The sequence below is a fragment of the Perissodus microlepis genome, chromosome 18 (assembly GCF_051167445.1).
Source record: "Perissodus microlepis isolate ML-2025 ecotype Zambia chromosome 18, ASM5116744v1, whole genome shotgun sequence".
Taxonomy (NCBI): domain Eukaryota; kingdom Metazoa; phylum Chordata; class Actinopteri; order Cichliformes; family Cichlidae; genus Perissodus; species Perissodus microlepis.
The window spans coordinates 18620456-18636046 of NC_140478.1; the positions used below are offsets into that span (position 1 = coordinate 18620456).

At 41.8% G+C, this 15591-nt stretch overlaps 1 protein-coding gene across 10 annotated transcripts in view; it reads right to left on the minus strand.

The window, feature by feature from the left end:
• adgrl2b.1 (adhesion G protein-coupled receptor L2b, tandem duplicate 1) overlaps positions 1 to 15278 on the minus strand; it is a 100604-nt gene extending 85326 nt beyond the window's left edge. For 6 of the 10 annotated variants that reach the window (XM_084912952.1, XM_084912951.1, XM_084912954.1 and 3 more), the window contains exon 1: positions 14593 to 15278. The gene's annotated coding sequence lies outside the window, so the exon portion shown is untranslated. The remainder of the gene's footprint in view (positions 1 to 14592) is intronic. The other 4 variants (XM_084912948.1, XM_084912949.1, XM_084912947.1 and 1 more) reach the window with 2 other exon arrangements.
• Positions 15279 to 15591: the final 313 nt, after the last annotated feature.

Here is a 15591-nt window from a genome sequence, read left to right on the forward strand (position 1 = left end):
ACTCGGGTTTTCTCAGCTGGACTGTCAAAAAGAAAGGAATCGTTTTTGCGATTAAATCAAAGGAAAGACTACAAAAGGGAAAGTGTTTTGACTTTTTTTTAATGAAAGGAATCATGATTATTGATTATATGTCTACTTTGTCATCTGGCACAGTCGCATTAGTTCATTATTTAGTTTAATTATTACTGAATAAAAAGTTAACTTTGGATTAAACCTCATTTAACATTGATTAAAGTTTCCTCTAATCTGCCAGTGGTGCAGTCGCTCCCTCGCTGTGTTTCACCCACAGAGCTGCTACATTAATGTTCCTCACAGAGCCGGATCTTATTTTTAACACAAGGACATGACACTGTACATCACTCAAACAGGCTGTTATGTCTCTCCTGACATCTTGGTTTACACTTCATGCTCGCTGCATTTTCATACAGATTTTAGAAGCTATTTAAAGTTATATGGATTCTCTCAACTGGGAACAATTTAATGCAGTTCCTGCTTTGCCACAACGAGATCTTCATGGCTCACTACACATACTGTGATGTATCTATCCTTGCGGCCTCATCGCGATCCATGTTTGTCCAATTTAAAGTGCATTTAAAGGGCTTTTTTTGTCAAAAATTCAGTCTGTTTTGCATAATGTGTGTTTGTTCAGTACATGGTGTGTTTCCCCGCTGTGGGACGTCTGTGGGGTCTCTATTAGATCAGGGTCGTAGAAGTCAGTGACATTCACGGATATGCATTGATTTTTTGAGATCATCTTGGAGTTTTTGTTTGTTTGTGTAGTCATGATAGGCAGATTTTTAATCACAAATCAGTTTAAAATCAGGAAATCCACATGTCACAGTCACAAAAAGCTGGTGGTGTTTTCGTTACTCGTGTTTGAAAACTGGTTCTTTTTCTTTTCTTTAATGCTCGTGTTAAAAATGCAAAATAAAATATTAAATAATTATCGGTTTCATTGCCAGGACAGAAAAAATATCAACTTTCTGTGATTCACTCCAGAAGCAAATTCTCTAAAGCGCCTTATTCAATGTAATAACTGAGCTGGGATATTATATATATATATATTTCTTAGTTATTATGTAAAACACCAAAGTAAAAGTCTGCATTTGTGTGAACAAAGTTAAACATTTCTAAGAAACAAGAAGTATTTTGCTCCTTTTGGTTATTGTTTACAGTTTTAAAAGTGACTTTTGAACTCTACAACTGTGTCTACATTAAAAACTCACTCAAAACCTTTTTTATTCTCAAAGGCTTGCACTTAACAACCTTTGTGTGTGTAGTATGTATGGTAACTTGTATTTCTTTATTTATTCTTTATTTATTCTTTATTTCTTTATAAAGTCTTTTTTGTTGTTTCTTATTACCTTAAGGCACAGTAGAGCCATACAGGTTTTTATTTTCTTATCTTTTATGTTAAGCGTAACATATTGAAGTGTACTGTGTGAATAAAATTGCCATTCCATTCGCAGATATTGTGAAGCCTTCCTACTCCTATTCCAACAAACACCTACACAGTTGCTGTTTTCTGAAATTTGTGGAAACAAAGTCCAATAAACATACATATATATTTTTTCTGATACTCACTCACTAAACCCCTTTTCTGTATTACAGCCTTTATGAAGTGGGTGGAGGGAGGTTATAACAGAAACGTGCTTTTAGCTGCATCCGTTTTAGGTAAAAATACAAAAAATGGCAACTCGGTGTAAATCACAATATGACAAGAAATAAATAAATAAGAAATAATAATAATCTAAAGCAATGAGTCACCTGGCAGAGCATTAACAGCAGGTGTTTTATAATCACTTAATTGTGCTTTTTTTATACCCGAGATTCAGCAAAACAACACACCTGAAACATTTAAAGAAACAATAATGTAGTAAGAAAATTATATTAAATTAAAGGATGCTGAGAATAATTGTTAGGTGCAGCACTAATGTACTAATTTAACCCTAAAATAATCTGATTGATTAAAAAAAGAAAAACAGCTTGCAATAATGAATGCGAACAAGCCAAAACTGTCAAACAATTATGCTGATATTTAATATTACTGATATACTGACCTACTTTCCAGTGCGCACTCACATAATGCAAATCAAGCACCACATGGAATAGTAAATAACCCTTAAGGACGCCTCTTATATAACTGAAGCTCAGTGACTGGAGACATAAAAAATGTGCTGATATGAGAAAATATTAAGACTATAGCGTGAACGTGTATAATTATAGGACTAAAGCCTCTGACTGGGTGAGAATGGAGGGAGGCGGAAACTGACTCCACACTCTTCTCTACAAGGTTTTCCACGATGTTAAAGGAAGTTTATATCCGGTGACAGGGGAAACCATACCAGGAATTTGATTTAATTCATAAAACCGCCGCAACACGGGGAGCAGCAACAGTAGTCCTGTAAAATTGCCTCATACACCTTGGCCATTACACCACTGTGCGGAGTAATCGTCAGACCTAATGAGTCCCACGAGACGGCTGCCAATGCTATTACGGACCCACCGCCATGTTTAACAGTCGACAGCAGACACATACGGGTTTTCTCTGCAGGTAAACTCATTAGATTTCGAGAAAAACATTTAACACCGTTTTATTTTGTCTGCGTTTCGATGCCAGGTAGCTAAGTGCAAGTTTATGGCTGAGCACTGGATGAAAGCGATTTGTGGATGTTTGCCTGTTCGAATCATGGTGTGCGACATGCGAACTTACGGTTTAGACTTTTAAGCTGTTTACTAGTAAATATCTCAGTTTTTATGCTTTTGTTCACATCTGATAGGAGCCTGTTTAACCTCAGTACCACACAATATTTTTTTTTTCCGTCCACGGCACTTTTTATTAAAAGTTTGCTATCTCTTTTTTTTTAGTCCGACTTGAGGATTAGGGCCCGCAGATGGAGCTGTAAACAAAACACTGACATATGATGACCAAGTGTTTTTATTCAATCTGTTAGCAAACAACTGCCTAATTACACATCCAGCAGTTAGAGCCCAGCATTATCATTCATTTGGAGTCGCATTTCTGGCCAATACACCCCTCTCTTTTAGCTCTGCCGTGGTCTCCAAAACTCCCGAGGGAAATATCTGGCTCTTAAGCTGCTAAATGCTCCATTATTGGCTAGTTGCTAAATTTGTCTGTCTGTGGTTTGTTGATGGGCAGGTAGTGTGCGTAGGGTTTTTGTTTTTTTTCTCTTTGGTGAAAAACAACTGCCTGCTGCTGCCGTAAATGACACTATGAGAGCACGGAGAGTGGACCAAAACAGTGAAGTTGCAGGCTGTGAAACCAACACTATAATCTAAAAGATGCTCAACGCTCAGCAAATTGAAGGGATTTCTGAGCACAAGAGCCCACTTTTGTTTTTCATGCAGTCGTTTGAGCCGCTGTGATATGAAATTTTTGATTATTGGATTGCTTTGACCCATGTTTCTTGCGTTTAAATTACTTCACCACAGTTTGGCTTATTTCTTTTAATAGTTTTTAGTTGTCTTTTTTCAAAAATCAGGAAAGACCTTGAAAACAATGCATTATCGCTACACAACCATAACAGTTATGAACAATACCTGGCACAGTGTTGAACATTCATTTTCTTTTCTGTGCCCAGTACCTGCTAATTCAAGTAATGACTGCTCAGACCTGCTACTTTCATGTTCAAATGTGGTGCTTAGTCTCTTTTGAAGCGGACTCATTACTGTATATTCAGCTAAGCGCCATTCATCAGAGAAGCAACTGAAATTTAGTTAGACTTTAATTGAAAAAAGAGCAAAAGAGAAAATTGGGTATGATTGATGGCATGTTAGTTGTGGTGGTGTTTGAGAGAAGCCAGAAAATATGATTAAGTTCACAGACACCCGGCATGTCCCAAAGGGACAGTTTTGGAGCAGAATATTCTTCTGACTCAAGATCTGAATTTTAATCAATGTTGTTTAAAAGAAATAATAATAATGATAATTTCAAACTCCTAGTAATCCCGACTTTGTCTGTTCAAATCTACCATCATTTATTGAAGAGTGATTCCTCTGAATTAAAGCACCGATTAGAGAAATCCTTCTGCAGAGATTCAGTATTTCACCCATGCTCAAGCTAATATCTTTTAGCCATATTGCCCACATTCACAACTTGGCTGTATTGAGCTGGAAATGAGCCATGGACTTAATATGCACATACGTGGAGGCCTGGGTGGTTTTTGTGCTTGTTTTCTTCACAAATCCTATTTTTTTTAATTTTCTCAGTATTGGTTTCTATTAATTTGTCCACCCCCTCTGTCTGTTCCTTTGGAAACCAACTCACAGGCATCAATCTACAGCATTTCCAGTGGGAAATGGAAGCTGGTTGGACTTGTTTTTCTTGTTTTCTTTGTACATAATTGCTTTCTTGTGCTGTTCCTGTCTTCGCTGAGAAAGTCTCGGGGTTATTATTCAAGAGTGACTATCGCTGATTGAGCTGTAAACTACTTTAAATTTTCATTGTGAAGACGGACCACCGCAGGTTGACGAATGAATGCAACATGACCTCCAACACATCGAAAAAGACTAACGCAGAGCCTCTAAACAGCTGGATGCATCTCTAAACTCAGAATATGATTTCTTGCTTTAAATGCACCAAACCTGCGACGATTTGACAAAAGACAGGCTGCTTTTTAAGGCCAAACGTAAGATTTTTTTGTGGCTGAAAAAAAGCAGACGCTAGAATAAAATCCAAAATGTAGCTTCAAGCACAACGCTGCAGATTTCTGCTTGCTAAATTATACGCTTTACCGGTATTTCCACCAGTTCGTCCTGCTCGCCCCATTGTAATGCAAACACGAGGCCCAGATGAGAGGAGAGAGAATGAATTGGGACAATGATGAAAGTGCGAGCTATAAGAATCAGGACAGCTGTCAGGTTGTGCGGGTGTACAATTAATGGCTGAGGACTGATTTTACTAGAATGCAGCTACATTTTCAATAGAGACAGACACAGAGAAGAGCTCTGTGTGTGCAGCAGGTTACACAGTTTGCCATTCAGGGTCAAATGAACAGCTCAGACCTCACTTTCACCAAAAAACTAATTAAGACTCAAGGCTGTGTGGTTTCTGCCTCCAAGAGCATTCATAAATACTGTTTACACTGCCTTGGAGCAGATATGTACCAAAACCTTGAGCGTTTATAGCCACATTTATCAAATTCGAAACTGTGAGAGGACACAAGGACTTCACATTTGGTAAGAGCCTGCTAAAACCATCCGTTAAAGAACTGATCATTATCTTCATTTTATATATTATCCCATCTATGTTATTCATTTATCCATCTGTGTGACATCTTCTTATTGCCTGATTTGTCCAATCAAAAGTCCAAAGCCCAAAACACATCAAATTATCTCTGATTACAAGCGAGAGAAAAGCCAAAAACATCCAGCCAGAAACCAAAGAATGCTTTGTGTTTTTACTTCTCTGGGACAATCAATCAGTTATCACTTTTTATTTGACCGCCTAATCAATTAATCAACTCGTTTCTGCAGCCTTACCCGGGTTACAAACTTTATTTGTCCGTTTTTCTCTCCTGACATCACATCCTGTGTTGACACATGTACTAAACTTGAAGCATGTGTTTCTGCAAAAAAGGAAAAAAAATTGCAAAAGGCAGACTTCTGTGTGTATCCTTGCAAAGAAAAAATACGCGGCCACCACATCACTTTTCAATGCTTCAAAAAAAAACAAAACAAAGAAAAGGCTTCAGTCGATGCAACGCTTTTCTCTGCTGCCAAATTTCCCTTGTGCTGTGGCTTAGCCCAACAGTAGCGTAAAGGATGCATGCTTCTTTTATTTTATTTTCAGCCCCCTGCCTCCGTTTTTCTTTTCTTTTTTTTCTCCTCCCTCCAGTACATCATTCCTCTGGGTGTTTGTGCGGTGTCCCTTAGTTACCGGATAAGAGACCCAGCAGCTCAGAGAGTTAAAAGCCTGCCCTGTCCCACTCATACGAACAAGACCATCAATAATTCACCCTCATCGGGAAGCATTATCTAACAGCCTTATAAAAATTTCAAGGTTGTGGGTGACAACATGGAACCAGTGAAGAAAGTGCTCCGTAAGAGAGCACTCCAGGTGCCAACAATGTGGGCAACAGATATGTTCAAGTAAAGGCAGAGGTACACTCGTCTGCACTATCATGTAAGCCAGTCCCGCAAGGTTGATTTAACCGTTACACGGAAAACACAGAGGTCTCTCTGAAATAAAGGACAGCCACCGCGTATCTCCTCTTGTCTCCACCGTGTGTGTGTGTGAGTGTGTTAGTGTGGCACAGAGGTGGAAGCGTTTGCTCGGCTGTATTAACGCCCAGGCTCATTCTCATTGACAGTGAAATCCCTCTAAGCCTAGATCAATTACATCCAGCTCTGCTGTAATTAAAATGTCCTAACAAAGGTCTTAGGAGCACAGGACAGAAACCTACCCATTCAAAATAAGCTCGGTCCAATCTATAGCAATAACCCCAAGAAAATAGTTTAAAGCTTCCTTTGGTGATAAGCACATGCACAAAGTGTCCACGCACGGCTGCTGCTCGGCTCAAAACAACCCCAGTTTATCCTTTAATGAGATCAAGATATGATTTAAGATGTGAAAAGCACACGGGCTCGCATTAAGCACAGTTAGCAGTAATATTTTTAATCATTGCAAGTACATAGTATAAAATACTAATTAATCCATAAAATAAAAAGCTAAAACAAAACCCGTGCACGTGCTTGTTTGGTAGCCCTAACTACTAAGACAACTAATTATTTGTTCTCTTAAGTACATCTGATGCTTGACTATGCTCTGCTGAGAAATGACAGAATGCTTATGAGTCTCCTAATTAAAACTCAGCAGTGGAGTGATTAGCAATCACAACTCCACTCTTCAAATATCAAGATCTGATTTGCTTGGCTGATCAACAACAGGCTTCCTTCTCTCACTGCAACCCTGAGAGCCTGCAGCCCCTCTCAGTGTGTATTAAGGAGGCTTTTGAAATGTCGGAAATCAGCAAGAAAGGGCTCAGCTGAATTTTGAGTTTTATATTGCTCTTCTTCTCTCTTTTTTTTGCCAGAATGCCATTTGCATTTCTTTTTCCTTCTTTCTTTCTGTCTCTTTTTTAATATTGACTGCCAGCAATCACAAAATAGATTACACACTGACGGTGATGAACGCCTAAATGTTTTTGGTTTCACAAGCTAATTCATCATGCTACGAAACCCGAGTAAGAAGAAAAACATCAATAACATCACTTATGGTAACCAGTAAAATTAAACTTGAAAGCTGCTCCCTCATTGCGCCGGTGAGGGGACTGTTCCTGACACGGAGAGCGCAAGATGGCTGACTGCACTGACACATTGTGAAAGCACGCTTCGCAATCCTAGGTAATAGATTCTCTTTGCTGTGCGACTCCCACCACTCCTCATCTTCTGTGACAACGCCTGCCAATCAAAGCCCGAGGAACGTTCAAGGGCTTTGACAATATCTCCTCACCTTGAAAATACATTGGCTTCATCACAAGGCACCGAGTGACACCAAGTAGGCATCAAATAGCCATTAGACATGGCAGACAAAGAGCTGGCACACTACAGGTGATCCCGTGCCTCTCTCCTCTTATTTTTCTTTTCTTTTTTTCCCCCAATGTAGCAAAACAGGTCCTTGAAAAATTGGCATTCAAAGTATTCTTTCTGTACATAAAGACACAACAAGAACAAATGCCAGCAATACCGTGGGAGGTGACATTTAAGAGTTGGACAGAAAAGGCACTGCATGAGAGCACTAACTGTGGAAGCGTTTTTATGATCATTTAAAAGAATCTGCAGCAAAATTGAAGGAAGTGAAAGAACCCCAATATTATGTTCAATTTAGCTTTGTAATACACTAAGTAGCTTCTCGGGAAGCAAATGCTTCTGTGATGTTTGTGCGAAAGCACTTAATAGCAGAATTCGTGCTGTCCATCACGCGCGGAGGCCATGACGATTACTCATTTGGAAAATAAAACATGGGTGTGGGTGTATACCTGGTCCGATCTCTTTGAGAAATAACGATGTTACCCCACATCAGCTGACTCATTTCCATCTTTATGTGATTCATGAATACCATGAAGGATGAACAAGGAGATCTTTCTGCAGTGAAGTGTGGCCTGAGCTTCAATTTCTGGGATAATTATATAATACTATTTAGGAATTTGAAGAAGAGAGAAGCGCTTCCTCGGCTCAAGACAGATGACCTGTCAGATACACCTAATACCAACACAAAGCCTTCAGCCTTTAATCTGCACACTTCCTGTGACCTATACTGTGGCAGAACCAAATAAAGAACCCTATCTTCGTATCCCCCTGAGACAGAGCAGTGTCCTAATATGCTAATGCCAGCCAGTGTTGGAGAAGAAGCTCTGAGGGCGGCCCAGACAGCACAGGTCAGTGCTAATCTTCTGATATATGGAGCTTAAAGACCTGGGACACATCCATCACATGCCGCTGACGGCTCCCCTACTGGGCGAGATCTGCACACTCCAAAGGGTTAACACACACCCCAAAGAGACCTCTGACGATCCATCACTCAAGAACCGGTCTCTGTTTGAGCAGAGTCCCCTAACAACGCAGAGGAGGTAGCTTTCTCCGCGGTGAGCGCATCTACAGCCAGCGTGACTACTAGACCTAAGCGCCAAGCCTCTGTTGATCATTAAACATCCATTTTTAAACCAGTGGGGGAAAGTTAACTGTCATTTTAAACGCAGGAGGTGGTAGTATGGGAGAGAATTTTTCTCCCTCAGATCTCAGCGAAAAGGAGCGAGGCCATATATCTATCCATCGGGTTAACTACCCTAACACATAATCATTCGTTCCAGTCATCTGTCTCTTTATTTTTGAGGCGAGCCACAAAATGGCTATGATAGGATTCTGCAGCGACTGAGAAACTCACCCCGAAGCACTTTGTTAAATAAACAAAATGCCCTTTGCTTTCTTCTTTTTAAGCCCACACTCCTCTGTTGTGCATTTTCCTCCCTCCTTCTGGCTAACAGGCAAGAGTGCCGCTTCGATGTGAGCATCACCGGTAAATATCAGGTTTGGTGTCAGCCCCTAAGATTCAGACACTACTCTCCAGACCTGAGACCATTTTGCAGTAACACTCAGCCAGGACAAAATCCATCTTAGAAGGAGCACTGATAGGGATGGGTATTGATAAGATTTTCACGATTCCGATTCCAGTTTCGATTCTGTTTAACGATTCGATTCTTTATCGATTCTCTTATCGATTCTTTTAAAAAAAAAGGAGAACACTAAGGTCGATTAGCTTAGAACTTTGTTTTATATCTTCTCTTTGAACAAGATAGAAATTTAGGAGTAACATGGCCTTACAAACCCAACAGTGAGATCTTAAGAGATCCAGCCTACGGCTCTTCAATGGGGTGTCACAGGGTCCCCAGGAAAAAAAATAGTAAATGTAAAATAATAAAATAAATATTCTTCTGTAGCAATAACAAAGTATAACATAAATTATTCTGTAGCAATTACACAAGAATATCCAGTAATGTCCCTGCCTACAATTAAACACATTCACTTACCGAAAATCGGGGCATCTGCTGTGGCAAATGGGTTCAAGCCTTTGACCACAAACTTAGTCACTGCTCGGTGACATTCGTCTATCCTGGCCTGAAAGGAGACGCTACCGGTAGACTGCAGCGAGAACTGCCAGCATCTGAGCCAGCCAGACTCTGTCTCTCTCATCATGGTCACCTAAATGCACAGTAATGGCAGGTTTTGTAATAAGGCAGATCGCGCTAACATAATATGCACTGTTAGTTGATTATTTACCTGCCGCATTAACGGGAGAAGACGTGCAAACGTTACCGCTGCTGCTGGGTTGAGATTCACGAGTCCGGAGCAGAATTAAAAACACGACATTCATTTAAGGTTATCGCGTGTTTTGTGAGCAAATGCTTTTGCATATTCGTAGTGTTTCCTCCCTTAAATGAAATATCTACTTTGCAAGTATTGCAAGTAGGGCTGCCACGATTAGTCGACTAGTCACGATTACGTCGACTATCAAAGTCGTCGACGACTGATTTAATAGTCGGCGCGTCGTTTGAAGCTTTGTAAGATCACAAAAGACGCAGGAATAAGTAGAATTTAAGAGTGTAATAACGGACTGAAACAGAAGATGGCAGTACACTGCATGTACAAGGATGCCAGCTGCCGTTAAACTCCGAAGAAGAAGAAGTAGCTCTGTCCCAGAATTCATAGCGCAGCCCAGCTCAGTTTCCAACAATGGCAGCAGCTAGTTAGTTTTAATATTATTCTTATTATTCTTTCTGGGTCACAAAATAAACGTTTAACATATTTTCAAGCGAGAATGTAACTGTGTAAACCTCAAATATCTGCTCAGTTTATCAAGACACCACATATTTTCAAAAGCGCTCTGACGTTTTCGGAGACGTCTGTTACCCACTAGCTCGATAGCTAGCCGGGGGCAAGGCTCACTACAGCCCGTGAGAACACCGGACTCCTGGCAAATCGTTTTCAAACCCACCGCTGTCTTTCGCTACTCAGGTTAAACATATATAAGTCACTTAGATAACTTAAAAATGTTATTGTTTGGCTTTTTTTTAGTATTTTATTTGTTCCTGAGTAAATCGGTTTGGCTGAGATTAAAGTTATAGTTTTTACACAGCTGAATAAACGTCAAGCAGACAACTGATTATCAGAAGTGTGAGATGCTCGAGAATATACTCCGGTGTCCCGTTATATTTTAGATAGCAAGGAGTTTATTAAACTTCACCAAAACAATCTGCAAATTTCATTAAAATTTAATAAACTATCATCTTGTCTTTATTTTTAGTTAGCACAGACCTTAAACACTTAAAGCTGTAAGCTAATGATAGTTATATAAGAGCAGATGCTGCTGGTGCAATAAGCTCTACGCTGTACGTCCAATGGATGCATGATGTGATTAGTCGACTAATCGCAAAAATAATCGGTGACTAGTCGACTATCAAAATAATCGTTTGTGGCAGCCCTAATTGCAAGTTGCCCTGTTGTCATCCGTTCTCGTAAAGTATAACCAAACTTTTGAGCGTTTGAGCCGCCATGTTTCCTGCCAGGTAAATGACGCTCCGCAACGTGGTGACGTCATTCGGGGCGACTGGAATCGATAAGGGAATCGTTTGCAAAAATGGCAAACAATTCCAAGGAATTGAAACAGTGGGAACCGGTTCTCAACAAGAACCGGTTTTCGATACCCATCCCTAAGCACTGATGTCAAATCCCTCCACTGATAGCAACCTCAACAGAGCAGAATGCATGTACTTCTCCTCTTCAGCAGCTTTTTATTAATTTGAAGAACCGGGCTCGGCTCAGCACACCGCAGCATGGTTTCTTCCCCACTCTTGTTTCTTTTCTGACTCACCAAACTCACCACAGTTGCTGCTGCCCTGTCCTCCTACACATGCACAATGAAGGCAGCCCTGCTCTCTGAGCTTTGTCAGAAGCCATTGTAGACAACACAGGAGTAAGTCAGTCCTAACAGGGAAGGAGAATTCAACCATTCATGAGAAAAGCATCTAAAGTGTGCTTCTCCACTAAAATGAATATAATCCCACCTGCCGCCCCTCTCAGACCTTCTTCCTGTCCATTTGTTTGTCCAACTTTTTCGCAGCGAGCCAGTCAGAGGAACTGAACAAGTCAGCTGTCAAACCCGCCTGCCGTGAGTGAAGATGGCAGGTGAAGTCCTGCTTTATCCACCTCCGCCCCCCCACCTCCTCAGCCTTCTCTATCCTGCTCTTTGGTTCAACACGGAAAAGTGGCCTCCTACTCTCGCCTCTTTCACAAGTTTTGTGATCATATTTTGTCCAAACATAGGAGGGAGAGGAAGCAGCGAGGTCTCTCCTCTTGAAGGTTGGGAAGTGGTTGGCTCATGTTATTACCCAGGAGCAGGATGACCACGAAGGGGCCACCGACCCCTACCGCGCTTCCAATGGCATTTCCATTCCCTGTCTCTGTGTAATAACATCTCACACACTGCACTTTCTTTCACTATTAACCTATGCTGATCCTATTTTCAAAGTAAGGGCACGCACAAAGCAAAGAAATGGCTTTTTTTCCCCGTGTCTCTCCTTTGCAGTGCAAACGTGCGAGTGTTTATTTTCATCTACTTAACCTGCCTAAAATTGCTGTGAACATTAGGCCACGTATCCCCACACAAAGGGAGGAGAAGGGAAAGGGGGGGGGGGAGACGAATCCATCAAAATAAACAGCGTCTTGCCGCATTCCTTCTCTGACAAACAACAGCTGCACAGAATTGGAAATAAATATTATCTCTGCGACAAGAAAAACAACACCGCTAGGTTCTCGAGAGTCGTACACAAAGCTTGAACGCTCCGTGTCATTACATCTACGCTCGCTCGGTTTTGGAATTAAACCATTTATTTTGTCAGAAAGCGACTGAAAGCAAATTGATTTTGGAGCCTTTTTAGATGCAGGCCGCAGTGACCAAAACGCCAGTTAACAACGAGTAAACATATTTTCAGCAACTTCTGTTCTTTTCTTTTTTTCCCCCAATCGCCATGATTGCTCTGATGGTGTCCCATTCTCCTAAAGAGATTGAAACACAGATCTTTGTTCCTGGTCTACGCTCGCCCCGAGAAATACTGAGCGAAAATGTTTTAACAGGCAAAATCTTTTTTAACATGACCACGTCTCTGAACGGCGTCCAAAATTTCCGCTAAATACGCGGCTTTTGGTGTTAAGCTTACGGCCAGCAAATTCTCCCAATCCACACTAAATCTGTTTCCAAGACAAACACTTGTCTCTCGCACACACACATAAACCATGACCAATTGCAGTGTCCAGCAATCCTGTCAGTAGCTTCCACCAGCAACAGCAGCAGCAGCAATTCTTTATCAGAACAAAACTGCTTAGAGGAAGGGGGCTGGTAGCTCAAGTTCTCCCTATTGAAATGCAGACACTTTGATATGGAAATTGGCAGTTACAAAAACCCGCTAGAATTCACACTAGCATGCACTGAAACCATTTGCGCAATGTGAGATGAGATGGCACTTCCTCCCAAGAAAACACAAGACAAATGGACTAAACCAGCATGTCTGGGGTGGGCGAGAGATGGAGTGGAGGTAGAAACAGGATAGAGGGAGGCAACAGACCATTTGTCCCCCTCCTCCTCCTCCCTTCCCCTCCTTCTCCTTGAATTCCTACCATTCACTGTCCAAGCACTTGTTTCAAGACACAGACCCACCCCCCGAACTGAGGCATTTTTTTTAAGTGCAACATCTATATTCAACAGTAAAGCCTCCTATCGGCAGGGGAGGAAGTGACCTTTTCATGTTCAGCAATCACTGATGGGTACGTCAGTATTAACCAGACGCTCTGAGCATCATCCCAGCCGGGGGAGACTTTTTTTTTGTCTTTGACCGACACGACACAAAAAAACTTATCCGCCACGGCCCCAAAATATGCCTGGATTTGTCTGGTGGCAAGACAATTAGTCACACTGTGCATATAGCTTATATAATGCTGCAGTTTTTTGCTTTTTCCCCCCCTTTGTAGTTCGTGACTGAATTGTGAATTTTGTCAGGTTTCTTTTAAGGCCAGCTCATCCATACTTTTCTGCATGAAGCTGTTATATAAGCATATGAAAGGGAAGCTCTCAGTTTCCCCAACTTAGCTTATATAATGTTGCACCACCATCCTGATCTGGCATAGACAGTATGGATTATGTGCAAACGTTATTTAACCTTCCCACGTCTGCCCAGCACAGTCATGCTCTCCTCTGGCTTCTTGCTTTAGTCTGTGCCTCCCTATCTCTAAAAGCTTCACGTGAAATTGGGAGATGGTGCCTGTAAAAACTGTGTGTGTGTGTCTGTGTGTGTGTGCGCGCGCGCGCGTGTGTGTACGTGAGAGACAGAGAGTGTGAGTGCGTTTGTGAGTGTGTCCCATCATCACACATGGCTGACTCTGGTCTGTGAATTATACATGCCCTGTGAAATGATCTTATTTTATAGCCGCAAAATGGAGAAGTAAATGGAGACAGTAACTGACATCCAACTACTTAGCTCCTGGTGTCCTGGACTGGGTGGAGATGTTTGTGTGAGCGCTCCCTTTTTTTTTAATATCACTCTCAAATATCATATAAATATAAATCAACTTCTGTTTGTTTTTCCTTACGAAGAAAAACAGGCTTCAGCTTCATGCTAAGGGATTTTCTTGTCATGTGTGCATCTTGATTAAAAGAAAATCCAATTTGTAATGTGAAAACACAATAACTGTCATAGAATAATCGTTTTTTTATAAAGCACCTCTCAGTGGGCATTTAAGGTAAATTACATGGAAATATATATACATCTCAGTAACTAAGCAACTTCACATTAATTTAAAGTCTGGATGCGAAAGCCACCTAAAAATAACGTCGCCTATACTCTGGGCTTTATATTGATTCCATCACCACAGTTTTAAACTGCCGGAGGAGCCCGTGGGCCCGTTTTCTGACATTTGCCTTATCCTATCCTGGGAGTGTAAATAAATGGTATTGATTCAGCGAGACATAACCCAGCATCTCCCCTGAAAGACTCAAAACATCCGCTTTTAAATGCTACTTACAGAGGGTATACGCCGTGCCAAAATACGGATCCCGGCGCGGAATGTGAATCTCAGATCAACACCAGGAGCCCTCTTCTTCTTCTTCTTCTTCTTCTCCGTCTCTCCCTTCTTTTCTTTTTCAGAAGAGGCCCCCAGAAACTAAACAGCGGGTCGCACAAAGACGGCTGGGGTTCGGCTGCATGCTCCACTTTCCTCACAGTGGAAGAGAAAGGTGGGGTTTCCCGTGCCAGGTATCTATTCTTCTTCCAGCCAACGCGCCCGGGACCGGACGAATAGCTCCATGGCGAAGGGTCTGTTCAAAAGTAATGATCGTTACTCCCCCGCCTCCTCCTCCTCCTCCTCTTGTGCATGCACCCAGGCTCCTTCCGACGGGAGCGCTACGGATAGACTGCATAAAAAAAGGGATCACTTCAAGGAGACGGAGATGCGCCCCAGTCTCGTTTAAAAAAAATCAAACTCCGAGCTCTGCTCCCGCACTGATAAGTCTTTCTTAAAGTCTCCAGCGGTCGGGTTCGCAGATAAAGCACGGAGGGGGCTAATAGGACTTCTTCAGGCTGGTTTTCAGTGCGTTCCCTCGGTTGTTCCCTCTGCGCCTCATCCACACGCCGTGCAGACAGTCGGAGCTACAGCCGGACTGGAGGCAAACAAGGCGAGGAGAAACGGCTCACCGGTCCCCTGCTCTGCAGCAGCTGGCTGTTGAGAACAGCGCGCAAAACCTGGAGCGGATCGCCAGGGAGCGCGCGGATTAGGATCCTAATGCCAATTATGACCGCGCGCATTAAGGCTAATATTAAACATTTATCTCCCGGGTGTTCAGATTTTATGCATGCGTTAAAGCGCGAGCGTGTTCTGCTGTTTTTGCTCCGGCTTGTGAAGATGGACTTTTTAACAATCCACGAAGCGCAATATTTTAACCAGCATTCCCCGGTGTAATCAGGAGAAAGGAAGCAAAAAAGCAAAAGAAAAGTGCAAGACCATTCATTACCAAAATCCACCTTA